Raw genomic sequence first — 23082 nt, forward strand, 5'->3', positions numbered from 1 at the left:
CTCATCTTCAAATCATTCTTTCTCAAAATCAAGATTCATTCTTCCAACTCTGATTACTTCAAAGACTTAGAACTTCTCTGATCTATCTCAAGTTCTAAGTTAGATTCAACCATTTCTTCACTCCATTATCAAGTTCATCTCAGAAAAACTTGAAAATTTTCAAAACATCTTTCGAAAAGAGCATACATCCTTGCATTGCACAAGCATGATTCTTTGTGCATTTAGATCTTTAGGATAAATTCTTAGATGATATTTAGGCAAAGCAAAAAGGCATAGATTCGATCCTTGGTTCGATTACCCCTGGTAAAAGCGCCAGGAACGGTCGTACCTCGTACCGACGAGCGAATCTTGTCTCTCCATTTTCCCGCAAATATTTTCAAAACAGAGGCGAGTTATTTTTCTAAATATTTTCAAATCAAGGTCAAGTGAGACCCCGCAAAAGAATTCCTCTTCTCTCTTCTTTTCTTTTCTCTTCTCTCTTCTTTTCTCTCTTTTATTTTTCTCCCTTTAAAAAGGAGGAAAATAGAGGTTAGAAAAGGAAAAGAGAAGGAAGAGAGAGAAACCACAAGAGAGGAAAAATTTTGCGATGATCACAGTTTTTGGCGACCGTGATGGGACTCGTCTTCGTCTAGTTGAATCTATGCCTTTTGCTTTGATTTTATATAATCTAAGTCTTTATTCTAACATATGTCAGCTACATTTCCATGCAAATCTTAGAAGCCAAGACTTTGTCCTAAGCTGACATCTTTTGCATATAGGATTTAAGTATGGTTTGGTAGGACCATATTAAGGAGATTATATCCATATTCACATTAGATTTAGGTTTTAAATACAACTCTCCTCAACTTTAGGGATTGAATGCAAACAATGTATGCAAGTGTATGCTTCTTTTCATTTAAATTCTATCTCTTTAGGACTTGCATTAGAGCCTTTTGATTTTATCTGCATATTGATCATGTTTTTTAAAACATCCCTACCTATATTGTCCCGGTCTTCACGTTGCTGAGCTGTCTCACTGAACCATAGTTCGGGAGAGAGCCTCACAACTGGACCACTTATTTGGGTTCGCGCCCCCTACCACGTACCTAAGAGCCATAGTCCGAGGTATATCGGTAGGTTCTCAAGGATGTTGGGAAGCCTTTACCTTAGAACCGAAGAGATATCTTATATGCCACGTACTTCGAGCTTCGGCTTGAGTATATCGGCGTACCTTGATTGAAATCAGATGATCTAAATCTTAGAGTTAGGATTAAGGTCTTATTTGCCATTTCAAATATTGCATATAGAGTTAGCTTTAGGGAGTGCTATTTGTGCATCTTTGCTTGTATGTCTATAATTGAATGATATTATATATATCTTTCTTATATTTTCCAAAACCCTGGGTATATATTATTCAAAATTTCCTCTTTAAAACCCAGGTGTATTATCTTTTCTTCTGATTTCTTCAAAATTCTTTTTTATCCTGCCTGCTGTTTTTCAAAATTTTAAATCCTTGTCATCTATTTTCAAAATTTGTTTTCCTCCATCATGAGAGAAATGATATTGCCTATGAGGATTTTCAAAATCATAAAATTTCTGCAAAAGTCTTCAAAAGATTCAAATGTTTTGATCTAAATCCCTTTTAAATAAACTAACATGTTGATTTTCCTTTTCCAAATTAGGTTTTGAAAACCATTTGTCTTCAAAATCATCACCTCATGTTTGTTTTCTCTTTCAAAAATTGGTTTTTAAACCACTATTTTTGAAATCAAACCTCATGATGATCTCTCATGATGATTCCCCTTTTTAAAGGATCAGATCTCACGCTGTTTCATTTAATCATTTAACGACCAGCGAAGTAGCTCATACTTTTCATTTAATCATTTAACGACCAGCGAAGTAGCTGGGACTTTTCATTTAATGACCTTTGATTTAATGATTTGATCTAAAATTTGAAGCTTTCTGAACAAGGACTGAGTTTTGTGAATGAACTTGATATTTAGATTTGAAGATTTTGAGAGGTAACCCTGTGCGGGGACTGGGGTTTTCGACCGAATGTCGGGAAGGAGACCGACATTTTTAAGATATTTATAGATTTGAAGCAGGAATGATTGCTGGTTTCAGGATTATCCCTTATCCTGAAAGGGAAAAATAGAATAGACACTTGATGAGAATTCAGGAAAAGAATGATTCAGGTTTATCCTTTAACCTGAAGGGGAAATAGAAGATTTTGTGAAGAAATAACTTGAATTTAGAAAGGATATGACAAGATTTAGAATTTGTGATCTATGATTTAGATGGGCCAGGTATGCGGTCCAATTTTCAGGATTTAAACCCTTTATTCTGAATGAGGAATATAGAAAGAATAAACTTTGAGAAGACAGAAGGATATAGAATTTTAAAAATATAGAACATTTGAGAAAATTGATTTATTTTGTAAAAAGAATTTTCACAGGTAGCATTGTTGCCCCTATGAATGCTCTCAGGATTATCCCTTATCCTGATTGGGAAAAAGAATAAAATTTATAAAAATGGAGAAAAAAAAAAGAAATTTATTGAAAATTTATTTTGGGAAAGAATTCTCACAAGTAGTACTGGTGCTCCTATGAGGGGTCTCAGGATTATCCCTTATCCTGAATGGGAAAAGAATAGGATTTAAGGAAGATAAATGAAGAGAAATTGATATAAATTTAGAAAATCAATAAAAATTGATGAAACTTGTATTTATAAAAGAATACTCATAGGTAGCGCTATTGCTCATACGAAGGGTTTCAGGATTATCTTTTATCCTGAATGGGAAAAAGAATAGAATTTAAGGAAAATAAATAAAGAGAAATATAAATTTAGAAAAATCAATAAAAGTTGACGAAACTTGTATTTACAAAAGAATCCTCATAGGTAGCGTTATTGCTCCTACGAGGGGTTTCAGGATTATCCCTTATCCTGAATGGGAAAAAGAATATAATTTAAAGAGATTTAATAAAGGGAAATTGATATAAATCTAGAAAATCAACAAAGATTGACAAAACTTGTATTTACAAAAGAATCCTCATAGGTAGTGTTATTGCTCCTACGAGGGGTTTCAGGATTATCCCTTATCCTGAATGGGAAAAAGAATAGATTTTAAGAAAATTTAATGAAGGGAAATTGATATAAATCTAGAAAATCAATAAAGATTGGCAAAACTTGTATTTACAAAAGAATCCTCATAGGAAGCGTTATTGCTCCTACGAGGGGTCTCAGGATTATCCCTTATCCTGAATGGGAACACCTCGGACAACGAGGGTCAGGTTTTTCCCTTAACCTGAGCGGGAAAAAGAATAAAGAAAATACCTCATGGAAAAGAGGTATCAGGTTTATCCCTTAAAAGGGTAATGGATTTTGATAAAATTTAATAGAATTAAGGAAAAAAATTGATAAAACTTGATAAAATTGATGTAAACTTGATAAAAATATGAATAAAATGAATGAAACTGATAAAGATATCCAAATTAACTGAAAATTTATAAGATTTAAGAGAAAAAGAAGTTTTTCTGATCCTGCCTGCATATGGGATCTTGAAAGAAAAAAATGTTTATTTAAAAGATAGGTGAGAAATCATTTTTTGGGAAGTCTGAATGTCCAGTCATGTGTTTTGAACATCCACTGTCTAGAATCCATCTGTTCTTCTTGTTTGGAGCCTGCAAATCATTAAGTAAAATTTCTTTTTGGTACCCAATCGGGTCCCTTTTGTTAGACTTTGGAACCCATATCCATTTGGATTTGGGTTTGTCTACAGCCTTAGAGGAGTTAAAAAAATTAAAATTATAATACTCCTTATTTGGTTCAGACGAACTTTTCACAAAAGTGGTCTTTTGATTTATACAAGAAGGCTTGTTGAAATGAGAGTAGCCAATACCATTCTTGTAGAAAGAGACTTTTTGAGAGAATAGGAGTTTATCCAAGTTCTCTTTTCCTTTAGTAAACTTGAAAACCGTTTTCATAAGGTTCTCAGTTTTACTTTTTAATTCTGAAATTTCTACTTGCAGATTTTTAGTCTTGAAGCTAGTAGATGAGATTTCAGAAGTAATAACAAGATTTTTCTTTTGTAACTCAGAATTTTCAATACTGAGTTTTTCATGGTTGTTAAATGATTAAATGAAAAGTCCCAGCTACTTCGTTGGTCGTTAAATGATTAAATGAAATGTCCCAGTAACTTCTCTGGTCGTTAAATGATTAAATGAAAAGTCCCAGCTACTTCGCTGGTCGTTAAATGATTAAATGAAATGTCCCAGCTACTTCGTTGGTCGTTAAATGATTAAATGAAATGTCCCAGCTACTTCGCTGGTCGTTAAATGATTAAATGAAATGTCCCAGCTACTTCGTTGGTCGTTAAATGATTAAATGAAATGTTTCAACTCCTTCGTTGGTCGTTAAATGAAATGTCCCAGCTACTTCGTTGGTCGTTAAATGAAATGTCCCAGCTACTTCGCTGGTCGTTAAATGAAATGTCCCAGCTACTTCGCTGGTCGTTAAATGATTAAATGAAATGTTCCAACTCCTTCGTTGGTCGTTAAATGAAATGTCCCAGCTACTTCGCTGGTCGTTAAATGAAATGTCCCAGCTACTTCGTTGGTCGTTAAATGAAATGTCCCAGCTACTTCGTTGGTCGTTAAATGAAATGTCCCAGCTACTTCGCTGGTCGTTAAATGAAATGTTCCAGCTACTTCGCTGGTCGTTAAATGAAAGGTCCCAGTTTTTACTAGTCATTAAATGAAAGGTTCCAGCTACTTCGCTGGTCGTTAAATAAAAGGTCCCAGTTTTTACTGGTCGTTAAATAAAAGGTTCCAGCTACTTTGTTGGTCGTTAAATGAAATATCCCAGTTTACTAGTCAGAGTGACCAAAATCATAAATTGCAACTAAAGGTCATATCAAAATCTATATTGAGTGATTATTTCACAAAGAATTCATGAAAAATTTGCCAATTTGCTAAAAATATTTGTTGATTATAATATTCTTACTGCACAAAAGAATTACCTCTAGTATTTCCTTCAAAAAAGGTGAAACTTTTTGCAAAAAAAGAGGTAAAATTCAAATCTTTTTCCTGTTGATCAACCAAAAGGATGAGAGAAATATCCTCGGTATGATTGGCGAAAGAAATGTTCGATGACATTGAAAATCCAGAAACGAATTGATATTGATCTTAGCTTTGACGCATGTTTTAAGATGATTTTCTGGCAATCAGACAGTGGAAATATCCTGAGCTACAAAAAGAATCCATTTAATTCATATCTTCTCATTTCTAAAGCTGCAATCAAATATCTGCAAAAGGGATCTCTCAATTGTCGTCAAGATGAAGGCGAATATGCGAGCAGACCCCCGGGGCCAAAGAAGATTTGGATCATCTACCGAGATGAAGGAGTTTGTGAAGGATCCTTCCATGGAAAGTTCAGATCACCGTCAAGATGAAGGTGAGTGTGATGAACCTACCGACAAACCCAAAATGATATTTGATTTCAGCTATCATCTAAAGACCTTTGAGCCAATACCATCATATATAATCCTTGAGATAAAAGAAGGATTGAAGCATCTCCGAGATGAAGGAGTTTGTGATGTACCCTTCCCTGAAAAAGAGAGAAAAGTCAGGACATCTCCAAATAAAGGATGATGTAAAAGCCCAAGAAAGCCCAATGACTCAAAAAGAGTGCAAAAAGATCATCATGGAAAAACACTACTCATATATCAAAATGCCAAAATTGCCAGAAGTTATCTTTTCTTATGCGAAATTCTTTTATCAATGTCTTTTCACTACTTGCTTTTATGAAATTGAGAATATTTCTTCTCTTCTCATATCAAGGAAATAGATAGCTTCCTTGAAGAAAGTCATCAGCGCTAAAATTTTGAATTTGACTCTTAAAGACCGAGAGGTTAACCTCGTTGGAGGAAATACTCTAGGTAAAAGAGGGAATGCCTTTGCACACACGTGCACATTCTTCAAACATTTGAGTCAACTACAATTTTATCCTATTGGCAAATTTTTCTAGATATTCTAAATAATGAAATAAATATTCAATATCCATTTTGATGCAACCTGGCGTTGTTTATATTTTCCAGAAGAGTTACCCCATTCAGTTGAAGTATCTCTCCTGTCCCATCACGGTTTCAAGAAATCCGTATGGTTGTTCCCACTCAGGTTAAGGGTCAAAACCTGTATTCTCTGCGAGAGGTCATTAAATTCAAAAGCTGATTTAGTGAGACATCCAAGTTCATCCCTTTTTCAAAGCTTTAGGGAACCCCATTTTCTTCCTCCTTTCGCAAAACCCCTTTCGGATTTGTTCGTCCAAACTCCGAATGTCCCATCATGGTCTCTTCACTCGAGGATTTTGTATGGTTGTCCCCTTCAGGTTAAGGGTTAAGCCTGAACCTCGCCCCTCGATGTATCTTCCTTTTTTTTAGGTTTTGGTTAAACCTGAATCTTGTTCCAACGAGTTTCCCTCGTTTCGACGATGTGTTTTCTTCCAGTCCCATCATGGTTCTTCCCATCAAGGAATCCATGCTTTGTATATCCATCCAGGACAGGATCCTACTCGAGCTTCATCTCGCAAGGCATTTTCGCAAAAATGTCCCATCAAGGTCATCATATATCCCTTTCCTCATTCAGGTTATTTTGAGATACATTTGTCCCATCCAGGTTAAGGGCTAAACCTGAGTCATTCTGAAAAGCTGATTTTGTCTCACCCACGAGACTTGATCTAAATTCTTACCTTTCATCATTTCGGGATCTTCACCCAAAATCCCATCACGATTTCCTCACTTTTGTTATTCAGTCATATCATTTTCAAGGATTTCGTCTCCCCAAGCCATTCAGGATAAGGTTTTAAGCCTGAAAATCATGTCTTTTCAAAAAATAATTCTTCCACACCCAGTTCAGATCTGCTGACTCGGGCATTTTTTTTCAAAATTTGGAGTGTTATCTTTGCCACTAAGCTCAGATTTTTGCCGGCTTAGTAGCAAAGAAGGGCATCTGTGAACACCCCAAATTTTTCAAAATCTTTTAAATATCCCCTTTCTGCCCCTAAATTCATTTTTTTAGCAAATGAGTCATTTTTAAATCTAAATTCCAGTTCATTTCTCAAGTTTTACTGAAATCAAATTTATTTTATATGTTTAAATTGATTTCGGATCCGGATTCATTGTCCAGATCCAAATCTGAGTCTCGTTGTCCAACTTTTAAATTAAAATTACAGAAAATACCAAAAATCATTTTTTTTAAATAGCTCGGACAGTGTATCCGACATCCGTTTGGATCCATCACGTTGTAATTTCTCGATTCGAGTGTCAGAACTCGAACATTTTCTCAAAACCTGGGTCCAAACCCCTTCTTCTGAAGAAATTTCCCCGAAATAGTCTGAAATTCTCAGAAAAACATTTTTTGTAAATATTTCTTAGAAAAAATACCAAACATTTAGTGTTTAAACTTTGTTTTTCATAAAATCTTAGTTTTCTATTACTAAAATACAAAAAAAAAATAAAAATGATACAAAAATCCAAAAAAATAAGGAAAGCAAATGGTTTTAAAACTTGAAAAAGTGGAATTTTGCCAAATACCTCGTTTTAAACCATTTTTATGAAAAATTTTCTTAAAAAGAACCCTTCTTTTGAAAAAGGGAAAATCCACAACGGATCATTCCCGCGCGTTCTCCTCTCTCCCCACCATCGTCCATCTTCAAACAGCCACCTTCATTTTCATCCATAGATCCTTAACCGATTCCCCTTCAGGAAGCTTCCCTTCTCTCTTTAAGAAGAGGGCGGAAGGTTTTTTCTAAAGGGGGGAAGAAGCATCGATCGAGCATTCATCCATTCCATCCACAATTCGCGATCCCTATTCTCTGTACACGATCCGTTATCACCCTTCCCCATTGCATCTTCTTCTCCTTCACGAGGACTGCGTTTCATCCCCGCACCCCTCTTCTTCCAAGCAGCAGATCGTCTTCACCCCTCCCCTTTCCTGTACATAGCCTCCTCTCTTCTTCACGCATCCATCCGCCCTCACCCCCGCATATTCCCTTCTTCAGCATTTTCTCATCCACCGCTTCTTCACCTCTGCACCCCTCTCTTTCCTTCAATCTCCTTCATCATCTTCGCTCCAACCTTCTTATTCTCTACTGGTTCTGAGAGAAATTCCACAATCGGATTCCCCTTTCATCCAAAACCCCTGTAGCTACAGGTAAGTAACCACCTTCTCCCTTTTTTTTAGACCTCCTGTAAAACCCTTTTCCTTTTTTTTCTTTGTTATTCATATTTGTCTTTAGTTGGGTTTTCTTCTGATTTGATGCAAAGCCTCTCGGATGATATCGATCTGCATGCATGTAGCAACATCGATTCACATGGAGTAATATCAACGGAATCTTCCAACATTATCTTTTATTTTGTTTTACTTTAGTTTGTTTTTTTTTTGTTTGTTTTTTTCTTCTTCTTTAGATCCAATGCTCTTTCACAATTTATCCATATCGCTCTTTGTATACCTATATTTTTCAGGATATCTTCACTTCTTGTTCATCGATTCAACATTTTTTTTTGTTTTGTTTTATCATAATTTGTTTTCTGCAATTTCGTTCGGCATTTGGATGGTATGTCATCCGATGGTCTCACCTCGGTACCAGTTGGTCTTAAAATAACATATCGGATCTCAGATTTCTTACAAAAAGAAAAGAGACCAGTAGGAATTTTTGTTCATTACTGTGTTTCATCTGTTTGATTTCAGTCTATTAATGGATATAGTTATGTATGTTATATTCGTTCACTCTTGCCTAGCATTACTAATCTTTCATTTTCCCCATTTGATTCCACTTACTAAATCAAAATTATCCATAGCATTTTATTCCCTCCGTGTTCTGTCACAATGTTATTTCCTCCTTTATTGTGACAATGCTCTGGTTGCATAATCCCTGCCTTGTTAAGCTGGTGAGGGCTCGTAGAAATGATCAGATGGTTTTCCGATGTCTGCCCCTCCCTCTTCTGATCGGGATGTCCACACTCTGAATGCATTAGACAGGTTATCGGTCCTTCAGAAGGCTTCTGGTGGTGGACTAGGGAAGCGTCTCCTTCAGAGTGGCGCTACCATGTCATTAATTTTTTTTTTAACCACTCAATGAGTTCTCTGCAATATTATTTGGGGACTTTTAATGGGGAGAAGCATTCATGGGAAAGAATTCATAAAGTGATTGATAGCAACGAAGGTTACATTAGGCAGTGGAATTTAGTTCAATGATCTCACCAAGAATGAGGAAAGGGGTGTATACTTCTCTCAATACACCTAATGTACCTTTTTTTTTATGACTCATTATACTCATCACTATTTCAGTTTTTGTAGTTGATGTTTTAAGCCTAATCTCATATTGACTTTATTTCAGGTGATATGCAGCTCAAATCCTAATATTTGAAGAAGACATAACCGAGTAAAATGCTAATGGATCGATAATAACATCAAAAACTATAAGAGTTTCTAAAGTTCTGGTGTCAGAAGTTGGCTTCACAGACGATACTGAATACTCTTCTGAAAACTGCATATCTTCAGTTTTTCATAACTCCATTCAGTACCCAGCACTTTATTGCCATTTATTATACTCTCCGTGCTCTTTTAGATCATTTCACCACCATTGTCATATGCGTCTGTGTCTGTTAAAGCTCTGTAGAACCAGGAGTGGTTTCTCTGATTAACATCCATGTCTAATTCTCTGCGGGTATCATCATTGAATTCTAAAGGTAGTTCGAAATGCTCATGGGGAACCAGGTAAGTTGAGGAGTGGTGATACAATCACCCACTTCAATTGTTGTGTTGTTGATAAAGATCCTTTGCCCTGTTCATCTTATAGTTAGATGTAGATCACTGCACATAGTTCTAATAGTTGCTTTTAATAAATGATGGTAATGATATCTGCTATGACTTTCCATGATGTACCCGTTCGTGGGTTATATTTCATCATGTTACCATTTTACAGCAGCATAGAAATCACTACAGCATGCCTATATGTTTTGTATATCTCGGGTTAGCAAATCCTTGGTCCCCTGAACGTTGCTTCTTTACATCAGACATGATTCATTACCCTCATCATTCAAGGGTTGCCCAGGTGGGATGGACTCAGAGGCTATTAGAAATTCAGATGGGTGTGATCTTATTGTAAACATGTGGAGTCCGGGAGGTGCCACGTTAGAGATGGTTATGACAAGCCCACCATGGATCCAACATGGAGGAACTGCCCTGTAGCTTTGCAAAGTGACTGCTTGTCTGAATTTTCTATTGTTTTTCAATGCTTGGTTTGTTATTTTTCATTTTTAAACAAAAGATTCTTTCCTGTAGCTTTGCGATACTTGGTGGAATTTGTGTGCTTTAAAATTTTTGAGTTTGTCTTTCTTTTATGATCGTTTTATGTTCACTTTTGTTTGTAGTGTAATTGATTCTGATGTTTAGGTTTCTCTATTATCGTGTTTTAGTGATAGGTTTTGTTCACAGTTGCTTCAGCAAATGCATCTGTGGAACATGTCTTGGCAACACAGTCGAGTGTATTAGCAGATGTAAGCCTTGGAGATGGGTTTGAAAACTTTCTGTATTCAGTTGGGTAGCAGAATAATGTAGTTGTTCAAGATCAACTTTCAGCTCTGAGTTACACCAGTTTGGCAGTCATTTTTGGTAAAAGTCGTGCACAGAGCTGGGAATTAGAGATGTCTGCAAAAATTCATGAGCATACCTTGGTCAATGGCAAATTTTTCAAAAGGGAGCTAAATGATAAGCCCTGCTCTACGTGCATTTTCCCTGTGAAAATCACTTTGAAGGCTCAAGCAAACATCCCGGGCGATCATACTTTGATTGAAGGCTGGATCCACTTCCTGAACAGGAGCAATATGAGATCGGTTACAGGGATTTCTTGCAGTCACCTCTGCAGCCGTTGATGGATAATCTCGATGGCTCAAACATACGAGAAAGACATAGTGGAATACAGCCAGAGCAGTACATAAAGTGTTGCTTGAAAGGGCTCCAGATAAGAAATGTCCTCTCTATCAGACTTATCTGTGCTGCAAGTTTTGTACCAAGTGTAAACCATAGATGGAGTAATTTAATTCTGAACATTGGATGATAGTGTAGATGGTCTCTGACAGTCAATGTGTTCATTATTAGAATCACTATTAACAGGAACCACCATGATGATGTTGAGTTTTGAGGCTCGGATTTTTCCTCTAATTGATCGTGATAGCATGGTTCTTGAAGTCTGCAAAGGATCCATTTTAATCAGGGTAGAGGCATAAACCCAGCATAGGCTTTGCAAGATTTGTAATGAAACGCAGGTTTGGATCTCCACTAAGACTCCCCAGAAAATTTCGGCTGCAGTGCTGGTAAGATACAAAGAAACTCTTTCATAGTGATTTGCTTCCAAAAATTTCTCTGTACCCTGTATTACGTCCTTAGTATCATGCCTCATTCATGTTCTCAGAAATCTACATTATGTGTCTAATATATGCATATTATTTATTACTATAACATGTTTTTGTTAATCAGCAATCTCAACCCTTCATTACCCATGTTGTGCATATTAGACCTCTTCGCATCATTGTTATATATTAGGCAGAGTAACACCCTTTAGTCATATCATGCATCTCTATAGCATACCTTTAGATCTAACCTATGAAGATCTGGAATCTTCATAGCCCAGGGTGTGCATGTTGGCCACCTTCCAATATCGTCCCCTTGTGCAATAAACCGTGGAGCATATTGTATACATCTACTTCATTTACTACCACTTTTTCATAACACTTTTACACAGTAGGCCCCATGCGTTTCTTGATATATCGTGTCCACTTCACCTATCTTTCACAACATTCACTGCACAACCCTTATTCATTGCCTCTTTTCCATCTGTTGCTTTGCTGCAACTCGCATTGAATTCCCACTATCATCGCATTATATCTCTGCTGGCTGCACTACTGCACATCATTGTTGTGAGTTGCATCCACTTTGCCATTGCATATTCATATTTCCCACTACATCCCCATCTTTTGCTATCCACTTACCTGTTATTTCATCTCATTTTCATTTCCCACTACAGTCATACTTAGCATTCTCATATATATTGGGTTTTGTTTGCTTATGATAATTCCTATATATATATATATATATATATATATATATATAATATATGCATATATGTACAGTCATATATACACATTTTCTTATGAACATAGGATATGTCATATGCCTTCTTCGCATGAATATAGCATCTCATTATAGAATTAGCATAATCATCTACATGTATATATTTTTTTTAACTAAATTCTTCTACTTCCTTTTATCACGGCCATGTACTAACTCTTTTCTTGAAGGAATTTCTAGAAATATTGGTGTCTTTCTTAGATTAGGATTTCAAATTTAGTTCAAGTTGTAATAAATAGCTAGTAATAAGAATCTACAATTCCTATTTTAGATAGAATGAATGAGCATTATAAATATCGTAAATTTATTCTTTTCATGCTTTTTTTGCCTTTATTTCTTAAAAATCTCACAAATGGGACCACGAATGGCACATGCACCATTTCGTAAGAGGTAAATTAATCCTAAGTTGATGATTTACATCAATGGCCATAGTCAGGATGTAAACAAGACTTAGGATTTTTATCTTTTATAAAATAACATTGGATCCACACTAGATCCTCTTCAAAAATCATCATATTTTCAAATATTTCCTTCTTTTATTAGGGTTTAACTTAAAATTAACTCAATATATATACCAATGGCCATAGTTAGGGTATATTGAGAGTTTATCTCATTTTAAACTCTATAAAAGCACAAAAATATGTTTTATTTTTCACCTGAATTTAAATATAGATTATTATATAATACATTCAATGACCATAGTCATGGATGTATTGTATTTTCAATCTTATTTCAATTCATGTGAAGAATGAAATACGATTTTTAAATCCAAATTCAAAAATTTAAATGCACGCATCGAGGTTGCTACAACCTCATCATCCAACCATCGTAACCCACATGGGACATACTTGTCCAAAAGTATGATCGTACCTTCCTAGAGGTACAACTACGATGAGAGGGCAACATATAAAGTTTTATTATTCTTTTGGTTCATACATGACATGTATTGTTCTTTGAGCAATTGGCCTGTGGAGGCCGACATTATCCCATCTATATCAATAAAGTATTGAGTTCCCACTTCAAGGTACTCCATGACCTCTCGTCAAATTTATACCATCCCTGCCTTAAGGTTCGGTTATAATAGTAATTGCAGTGAGTTTCTCTCCAGAAATGAGTCTATTCACAAAGTTTACATTAAGTATGCAATTTCAAAAGGATATACAGGACAGACAATCACAAGTCAAGATGTCCTACAGGTAAACAGGTATACCAATTAAACTACTTGATTCTCTCTAGAATGAGTCTACCCATAGAGTTTACTCTAAGCATATAGTTTCAAAAGAATCAGAACGAGTAAAACACTGACTAGCAATTCATAAATTAAATACTTCTTCAGATAAGCAGGTATGTAAAATAATTATTCTATCTCAGGAGTCTTATTTTATTTTATTCATCCAAAATTCTCATGCGACTTTCCCCTACCTCGGGATGTCGTGCAGCTGTGTGCGTCTACGGGTGTAGATGATACGAGGCTCAGGCCGCGAAGCCAGAGCGGGGTTCGATGCGATGTCTGCAAAAGTATGAATATTCAATGCTACATTATTTATCATGCGGAGAAATAGAAAGTCAGGCTTGTCAATCGAAAAAGAGAGAGGCAGCAGGGGTGTGCCCCTGTTTGCCGAAATCAAAAAAGCGACAACAGCGGGGCGACAGGGGCTGAGCCCTTGTCGAAAGCACTGAGGTGGCAGGGGGGCAGCCCCTGCCGACAGCACAAGACGGCAGAGGGGGCCTGCCCCTGCTTATATTTTTTATAAAATGGTAAGTTATGGATATTATCTCACCAGCTCGCAAGAGTTTTGACTCTGTTTTATGGGATGCAGGTGATTGGCAGGTGGTGCGATGGGGCCCGATGTTTTGCGAGGATTGGATCCCACACTTCTAAAGCTCTTATGATTCTAGCAGTTTTTTTATGGAAATGTCCTGTTTTTTAGAGACATTTTGTAAAAAAAAACTATATATCTTATTTGTCTCATTTTGTAATTAAATTTTCATTTTGTATTTTGACATTTGTTAAGTTTTTTGGCCTATAACCCGCTCAAAGATTTTCAACTAGTTTTCCCTTTCGATTTTTCTACTTGACAAAACCTTTTTTTTTTAAATCTCTAAAATCCAAGGATTTTCAAGTTGGTATTTTTGGAGTGTTACAGTGTGGGTCACAGCAGCAACAGATCCACAATTTGCAGATCCACTTAAGGGTTTCTTCAACAATGTGTGAAACAACAACTTGACACAGTGATAGTCACGATTCTCTAAGACTAGTAGCAGCAGCAAAGGTTCACAACTCGGTAGAAATGGCAGCAAAGACTTGCACAACAACTAACGGTTCACACTTTCAGGTAGGAGCTTCACAACTACAAAATCTTCACCAGAGAGTAGCTACAACATCCAAGACATTGGTCTAGTTTAAGCAACCTTCAGAAAAAGCCATCCCAAGCTAGGAGACGACTATGGAGTTTCCACCATTTTTTTCTTTCACTTCAAAATTTCTTCAAGAGAACAAAAATGGGTTGCACTACTTTTCCAAAGGCTTTAAAACTCAGCTCATATTGAGTTAATGATTTAAGGGAGGTTCCAAGGCCACCTCCAACGTGACCAATGATAGAGCATATTTTGAATGTAGCCTTTAACTCTTTTTTTGAAAGTCAAAAGAGACATAAAGAGCTACACGTTTTTTCTTAAAAGGTTCTCAAACCCATTTACACGACTTTTGTTGGAGTCTCATTACTTCCCCTTACATTCCCTTTGTGGCTGGATTAAATTATTGAAGTGTGGGTCCACATTGGCTCAACCCCAAGGGTGCCAATGTTGATCCAACATGAGTAGTATTGGATCTTTTGCAAGATCCAATACTTGCAAATTGGATCTCTCTCAACGAATGGCTCTAGATCCAAAACCAAAATTACAAAAAATATTAAAACTACCCAAATACCGCACACACCCTCTAGTGCCCAAAATAAATCCCAACGAACAACAAAACTATCTGGATTCATAGAATCCATCCCCTAAAGAAAAATAAAAAATAAAATAGAAAAATACAAAGATGATTTCAAAAATCACAAAAATGGAACCACAAGATAAAATATATTTTCTGAGATGAATGAAGCAAAAATGTCATAAAATTAATTGCATAAAATAACCAAAATACCCCTCGACCCCAAATGGATCCAAAATGGGTGATTTTGACATGGGGCCCAGGATAAAGAGATGAACAATGCAATGCAAACCAAATTAGATATTTGCGAACAAAAGTATGTATGTAATATAAATTTCACAAAAATCTTTCAATCATGAACCATACAACATACTTTTCAATCATCAATACATCAAAAATTTTATAAGATAATGCAAAAATAATTGGATATTTAGGCAAATATTCATGCAAACACATCCAAAGATCCAACAAAAATATACGCGTCAATATTCTTTCCAAAATTCAATTCATAAAGGCTTTTTGGAAGCAAAATTTCATCAAAGACATGATACTTAACAATTTTTTCTAGAGTTAATGTTCTAACAATTTTAGAAAAATTTGGACTAACTAGATATAAAAAAATTCTATTTAGCATTTCACACAAAAAATAAAATCTCTTTCTAAGTTCTCTACAAGGTGCACTTTTATTTTTAGAGCTATAAATGAAACACATCGTATAAATCAACAATGCAAACTTACTACATGAGTTTTATCTAGATGCAAAGGCATTATGAAAATCATTTTCAACCTCAATCAAATCTTGATTAGCCCAAAAAAAATTGGGGTTTTCACACTTGAAATATTGAATGTGTTGGACTTATATTTAGGAATAAAATGGATAATTGTATGCTCTAAAAGCTCAACATAAGAAATTTCTTTCTCAAATCCTAAATGCTCGACAAAATGATTTTTATGTTGATCCTCACTGCCCTCACAATCATAAAAAATAGATGGATCCTCAACTTTGTGCACAGGTTCTTTGCATACCTCATCAACTAATAAAATCTCTTTAAAAGTGGGTAGTGATTCTCCTTGGACTTCTTCATCGACATTGGATTGTCAAAGATGACACAAGAGGGTTCTTCAAAAGACTCTTCAACTTCCTCCTCATCGACATCATCGAATAATGGATTGTCAAAGAAGACATGAACCTCATCTATGAATGTAGGATCAAACATCAAATTCAGGTGAGGGTTCCTTTTCCTCTAACTCCTCATCAAATTAAGGATCTACCTTGAGATCAACACCAAACTTGACTCCTTTGCCGTCTGCGATCGTATTGAATATCAGATCCATGTAGGACACATGATTTGGTTCCTCTGACTCTACTTCTGCTAAGACCTCAATTCTCTCATCAAACTAAGGTTCTTCTCTGAATTTATGAATCTCTCTCAAATCACCCTCTAACCTAACCCTAGATGATGCAACAGACTCAGATGTGGATGTGTTTGGTTAGAGAATTGATGAAGATGGAGATGCATTGGATGACAAAGATTATGACAATAATGGTGGAAAATCTCTAGAAGGTAACAAATGTATCTTCTTTCCCTCATAGGTAAATAAATAGGTGTTAGTCCTACCATTGTGCATGATAGATATATTGTACTATCATGGCCTCCCTAAGACCAAATGGTTCACATCCATGGGGACCATATCACACCAAATTTGATCAAAATATGTGTTTTCTATCAAGAACATGACCAAGCACTACCAATCGACTTGGACTTCTATGCTCTTTTGAAGCCACGACATCTGATAGGGTCTATGGTGAGTTCTAGTGCCCAACTTCAACTTTGATACGACTTCTACATAAATAACATTTTTGCAACACCCTGATTCTATGATGAATCTATAAACCTTACTATCAGACTCAAAGATGTGGGGCCTAAGCCATTTCTCATTTGTATCCTAACGAGGGGCTAAACACACTCTCCTCGAGATGTGTGCCTCTTTTTTATCAGGCACTAACAAATTTGTGTCTTTGATCTCTTTAATTATTTCAACTTCTTTGTCCTCCATATAATATATAGGATCAAATACAGTATCAAATCTTGAGTTTTCTTCATTATGAATACCCTGAGTCAATAACACTTTCCCATGACATTCAGTGGATTTATGACCCAGTTTCCCACAAGTATAACACTTAATAGGGACACCTGAATTAGATGGCCTAGACTGAGAAGGACCTATCTCATTCTAGTTCGATGTGCTAGGCTGAGAAGTGGCATTAGGGTGTCTATTTGGTGGGACAGTCTTGCTATTTGGAGCCACTGGTGCACGACTAGTGCACTTCACTTGTTGACCAACCTTAGCTAAAGTCTTTCTTTGCGAAGACTTCTGCCATTGTATAGCTCTCTGATGAGCTTTAGACACTGTCCAACATTCGATAAAATTTAACATATCATGTAGATGAAAACTTAGTCCACCAGTGTATTTGGACACTAATTGCTTTCCGCTCTCGTGTATTTCATTCCTAGCAACTAGATCGTGGAACTCTTTAGTGTACTGGTCAACTGACTTTGTACCCTGCTTATGGTTCTAGTATTTTTAATATAACTCACGATGATAATTGAGTGGAAGGAACTGAGGTCAAAGCTTTTATTCTATATGCTCCTATTGCTCGATAGGTGCATGACCCTGATATTTGTGGGTTTGCTTGAGCTCCCTTCACCAAACTACACCTCTACCCTTTAACCTAAGAGTGATTAATCCAACTCGCTTTTCTTCTGGAACCTCCTTGAATTCAAGGATTTTTCAAGCTTCACTTATCCAGTTTAAGAATTCTTCAGGGGTACTAGATCCATTAAACTCTTGGATTTTGAACCCAAGTCCAGATTCCCAATTTGATTTCCTAAGCTGATTCAAATTGCTATCTGAATGCACTTGCCTATGGGTTTCAAACTCACTATCTGAGTCATATAAACTAGTCTCATGACCTCCTAAGGATCTATGTGTACTATGCTCGGATCACCATTCTCTCTCCCCGGTTAACTCTTCCATCCTTCTATTTAATTCCTTGACTTGTTGCCGCAAGTCGTGATTCTCATACCTAAGGTGTCAGTTTTCATTTTTGAGGTTATGTTCACCTCAACCATGTTTACTCATTCGCCCTGACATGGTGAAATACCCAAGAACACCCTAGGATGAAAATAAATCCTATAACAAGGCTTTAATACCAAAAAATGAAGTGGTAATGACTACGGGTCGGTCCACGATCCAAGATCTGAATGGATCTTCATGTGTGCAAGCTATAAACAGGTAGTCTTGATTGTGACAGGGTTCGGTTCAAAGTCATTTAGACTCAGTTACACACTTAATCTGTGAATTGTGGCAACAGAAAAAATAAAGGTCACACATTTGCCTTTCCAACAAACTTAAGTTTGTAATTTTTTTACCACGGGTGGTCGAGAAATACCTTAGACAATAAAACCGATGACATGTTTCTAAAACCTGTCACTCCTGGAATAGCCCAGTTGAGAATGACATAAATGATGGTGATCCTTATAGAATCAGCTTAAGTTTTGAACATGAAAGTTTTAGGAAATATTGTTGTGGTGTCAGCGAAATAAAAATCATGATGATTAGAGTTTAGATGGCTCATGTATGACTCAATCACTGAGCGAGACTTATACAATCCTGAGCAGTCATATGCGTGACTATCTACTCTATTTCAGAGCATTTTCAATAGAGTAAACGTCGAAATCAGGAAATGGGAAGAACAACAAACTTGCAGGTGTGTTTGATAGCTTTCCAACAAGCTATGATATAGACTTTTGATTCTTAATCCAAGAATTATGTCTTGAAAAATACTGACTTGTTCTCTTTGACAAAGTTTTGAAAATCATTAATACATTCATACACTCTATCAAGCACCAAAAATTATATTAGGCCAATTTGAGATTAATGTTTAAAGTTCAACCTGCAAAGACAATCACTTCAAATGGTGGATTCTACAATATGATTTTCCTTCCTCCTTACCCAGACTTTGGTTGTAATACTTATCATTTTTTATGAATATTCTCACAAATAATAAATTTCTAATAATAATAAGAGGTATGAAATAAATAAATTATATTTCAAAAAAAAATTAAAACATTTATGTAATCCTGCTGACCCCAGTGAAAATCACACTTGAAACTAATTTCTGTAGAAATTGTATTTTTGAGAAGAAAATTTAGATAATTATGACAAATTAACATTTGAAAGAATTTCACATGAGTTTGAAATAATTTGGCTTACATGTAGTGTCATTCCTTCCAAAATTGAATTCTAGTTTTAGAAATTTTGAAATCCTAAATATGAAATAAAGTTAATTAGTAAAATAAATATTATGGAATAGAAATTTGGAATTAAATAAATTGTATAAAGTAGTAGAGGTCCATAGGTGGGGTGTCCCCTATGGGGCCCATCCTATGTGGCACCTCAAGTTAAATTGAAAATTGTCAAAACTTTAAAAACAAAAGGGATTTTAAAACTTCCCAAAAACCAAAACATGAGAAACAAAGTCAAAAGTTTCCAAATTAATGGAAAACCTCCCATGGGGGCATCCCATCCTAGAAGATTCTAGGATGGGCTAACAGGCCAAAAAAAACATATATATAAAGCAATATGGAAAGGAATGGAAGAAGGAAAGAAAATAAACATATAAGAAAAAAAATACCAAGTCAATTGCTTGCTAAGCAAGCAAGTTTGGAATTTTGAAATAAGCTAAAAAAGGGGGGGGGGGGGATATCCAGCCTTGTGGACCCCTTGCACACTATTCAAACCATATGATGTACATTAATGTACAACATATGAATGCCTAAAACCTAAAATAGCTAAGTAGAATATATATATATATATATATATATATATATATATATATATATATATATATATATATATATATATTGCATATAAAAAATATGCTTAAGTAAATTAAGAAAGGGAAAAGAGATAAAGTAAAAAGTTTTGTTTCAAGAGCTGGGATTTAATCTCAACACCTTAGAGAAGGATAGAGTAGGTAGGGCATTATAAAGGAGAGGGAGGGGCTCACGACTCCTATTTGTTCTTTTAAGAATTTTTCTCTATCTTCCTCTTTCTCTCTTCTTCTTCATAATTCTTCATCTTCTTCTTTGAGTGTCCCCTCTTTCATAACACACAGAGGACCATACCACACATTGAATTGAGGCTGAGCATAAAGTTGCTGCCACCATACGAAGAAGAGAAGGCGTATCTATAGAAGAATTGGTCTTTCGACAATCAGATTCATTATTTTCGTAAAAAGGTAGAGGGTTATATTCTTTACCCATAGAGCGAAACTCGTATGCATGAGTTTATTCTGATACTAAATAGATAAACCCTTCATCGAACCTCCCATGTGAGGATTCAAAGTTAGATCTATCATATTTAGTGTAGAAACGATTTTCGAGATCGAAAACCACTTTAAAAACTCGATTCCCACTTAAATTGGTTTCAAAGATCAAAAATAGATTTGTATTGTATACACATATGTATATATACATATTGAATCTGATATGTAAACATATATATGCGTGTGAGAAAAACTTTGGTCTAGAGTATTAGCCAACAAAAAAAACCTATCTCTATGTGTTTTAGCCGAATACGGACATAGCCGATTAGCTTGAATCGAATGAACAAATGGTTTTCAAATAAAAACCATTCATGGATTAGAATGAGTGTTAAAAAGGTGGGAACTAATCAGATACCACAATGGGGATCAGTTGAGTCCCTAGAAAAAGAAAATTTGAAAATGCATAGAATTGTGCAAAACGTGTGTGTTGGCTTAATTGAAAAAACTGGCTTTAGAGTTCAATAAGGGGATAATAAATTAATTTTCAAAAAATAAACTAGTGTTCTTGCGTTATTTCTTTCATTCATGATATATGTTGTCAATAAAAGAAAACTAAAAATATAAAATATTTGTTGTGTAAAATAAATGCATATGTTTAGTAAAAATACCAAAAAAAAAATCGAGGAAATAGTTTTGAGTTGATAGTTCATTTTTTTGGTTTAATGACTATGGAATTGTGATTTGTTTTCAAGAAAAAAATTATATTATTAGTAATTAAAATGTTTATAATAAAGTTTGACATGCAACTAGTGAAAAACAACGGAAAACTCACTTCAGTTTGCCTATTTTTGCTCACCTAAATGCATATTACCCGTTATTATGCATCTCCGGCCTAACACTTGTCCGGTAAATCATTTGTATCTCGCCCATACGGAAAAGTTTTTATGAACGGTTTGCTTCATTGGAAAGATAACAAAATTTTACATAAGCTATACAATTTTGGGCTTTGTTTCTGAATTGTGCACAGAATAATAATAGTCGAAATAGAAAAGTATAGGTGAACACTAAACCGGTTGTATCTCTTTCGTGTAGAGGAATTTTTATGAACGGTTTATGGCATTGAAAAGTTAACAAAATTTCTTAAAATTTATCAGAAACTGAGCTCTATTCGCAGAATGTACACACTTATGTGACTCTCATAATAGTAAGACAGTTTGAGGGTCCGATGGGTCCCGAACCGACTAAAGACCGAGATAACAATGAATGGTACACCTTACTAGTATTTGAAACTGATTTATTTTGAAATTAATAGGTACTACAAATGTAAATCCAACATTGGTTTTATGTGCTTGACTGTTAAATGACATTTGAAATTTGTGCATCCATGAGCCCAAAAAAGGTCAGAATGTTAAATTAGATTCATATTATGTACAACATGGATTTAATGAATTAAAGAGGTCAACCATGTAAAACTAAAGTCTGATGCTTATAAGGAGAGAGTAAGTGATACGTCTAGCTTCGTGAATAATATTTTTGAGCACTGAAGGTTGCTCCTCCCCAACGCTGAACATAGTGAAAACCTTCACAATAGACTGTAGGGTGGATGGTAAAAAAACTCATGAGTGAAAAATTGATTATCAGGATGACGGTGTTGAGCGCGCTCTCTCGATACGGTCGTCTTTCACCCGTAGGACTAGTGAAAGGTGCTCGACCAAGTCCAAAGCCCCAATTGTATTAATACACTACCTTCACATGACCCTGATCCATGTGTCCTTTTGTGTTCGTACCCATAGGGTTAAGAAGTGAGAACTTAAATTGATTGTGCATTTAGTTAGTCATAGTATGCATCATTTGAAAAAAGTCTAATTAAATATAATTAAGCCACTCATGCATAAATGGTTGCTCGTTCTACATTGGTAAGTGCATGCATCCTTAACTACTCATGCATATTTAACTGTTCATAGATATGTAACTACTTATGTTTGAAAAAAATATGCAAGTGTGTATGATTGGTAATCGCGTGAGGCATTGCAATGTACGTATCCTTAAATTAATGGCTTATGTCTGCATGTATAAGTGTAAGAATATCCTTTTGCATGCTTATTTTAATTTATGTGCATTGAATAACACTTTTCTACCAGGCTTTATGAGTTTGACTCATTTTATGGGTTTTAAGAGAAGTATGATATGCAATTGCGGAGCGGATGCAAAATGCTTGAACGACATCGATAGCTATTCTTTTCCTTTCTCGGGGATAGTTTTAGAAAAAATAATTTTATTATTTTAAATTAAAAATACTCATATGTAAATTTTAAATTATTAAAACTAAATTAAATTTTAATAGTGAATGCTATTCATATTTTAATTCAGTATGATGATTGATCGTATTGTAACCCGCCTAGAATGTTTAACCCAAAGATAAGTTTGTTTTCACTATTTGAAAGAAAAAAAAATTCTCTTGAAAGTTTGGGGTGTTACATTGGTTAGTCGAAGCAAAGGAATATCACACACACAAAAACAAATTTGTCTAAGCAAGTATTTCTAATAAAATCACTTTTATGAAATAATTTTTCTTCAGACAAGAAATACAACAAACTAGAATCTATTGAAGTAAGTTCTAATCAAACCCAAGTTGCAGACAATAGACAAATGGT

This window comes from Nuphar pumila, chromosome 8 (assembly GCF_984573655.1).
Source record: "Nuphar pumila chromosome 8, dmNupPumi1.hap1.1, whole genome shotgun sequence".
NCBI classification, from domain to species: Eukaryota; Viridiplantae; Streptophyta; class Magnoliopsida; order Nymphaeales; family Nymphaeaceae; genus Nuphar; species Nuphar pumila.